This window comes from Lepus europaeus, chromosome 14, assembly GCF_033115175.1.
Source record: "Lepus europaeus isolate LE1 chromosome 14, mLepTim1.pri, whole genome shotgun sequence".
In the NCBI taxonomy this organism is placed as follows: domain Eukaryota; kingdom Metazoa; phylum Chordata; class Mammalia; order Lagomorpha; family Leporidae; genus Lepus; species Lepus europaeus.
In genome coordinates, this window is record NC_084840.1 from 55,883,204 (window position 1) to 55,884,124 (window position 921).

The window sequence follows — 921 nt, forward strand, 5'->3', positions numbered from 1 at the left end:
AGAAGTCAGTTCAATCAAATCACTGTCCTAGGTCTCTTGCTTTCTTAGTAGGCCGTAATCGCCTGTCATACTGTTTTGTTCCTACTATTGGGCAGGCAGAGGGAAAGTAAAAGTAGTCTTTCCTCTCCTTTTCCTTGCCAAATTGTCACAGTGTCATCTACACAGAAAGATTGAAAATATGTTTTTAAAGGCCTTAATACAGAGCCCTCGGTTGTTTGTACTGTTCAGTTGGCATGTGTGTGTGACAATCCTATTAGACTGCTTGCTTCAGCAGCGCTTACGCTAAAATTGGAACAAAACAGAGAAGACGCACATAGCCCCTGGGCAAGAATGACACACAAATTCCTTTGTCCTATTTTGGTTTTGTTTGTTTCTTTTTTCCCTTTAGGCCATCAGAATTTCCACTGGAAATTGGAATTTGAAGGGTAATCAAAGAAATTTTGATTCTCTCACCATCCTCATTTTCTGGTGAGAGAGCAAATCCGCAAAGTACATGTATCGCTGTCATCTGAATTATCTGCAGCCCTTCTCTCTCACATTCCATCTTAGTTTCAATGTTCTGTGGTTGTCAAATAGACACAATGATCTAGGTGTTCTTCCAACATATGCCCAGCCCTCAGAACCTCAGAAATCTTCTCTAAGATTTTTTTCAAGTTCGGTTGGTCTATTTGAAATGAGCAGGGAGAGAGAATGAGCGAGAGAGAGAGATCGTCCATCTGCTAATTCATTTTCTAAATGTGTGCAACAGCCTGAGCTGGGTCAGATCAAATCCAGGAGCTAAGAACTCCATCTAGGTCTCTCAAGTGGGTAGCAGGAACCCAAGCACCTGTGTTATCATCCCTTGCCTCCCAGAGTGTGCACTATCAAAAAGCTGGATTGAAAGCTTGACAACCACAGAACAATGAAAAACTGTATTTTGAT

At 41.6% G+C, this 921-nt stretch overlaps 1 non-coding gene across 1 annotated transcript; it reads left to right on the forward strand.

The window, feature by feature from the left end:
* The first annotated feature begins 260 nt into the window (after positions 1-260).
* LOC133774036 (U6 spliceosomal RNA) lies at positions 261-365 on the forward strand. Its single transcript, XR_009868015.1, has one exon. It is a non-coding gene; the product is annotated as a U6 spliceosomal RNA (small nuclear RNA).
* The last annotated feature ends 556 nt before the right edge of the window (positions 366-921 follow it).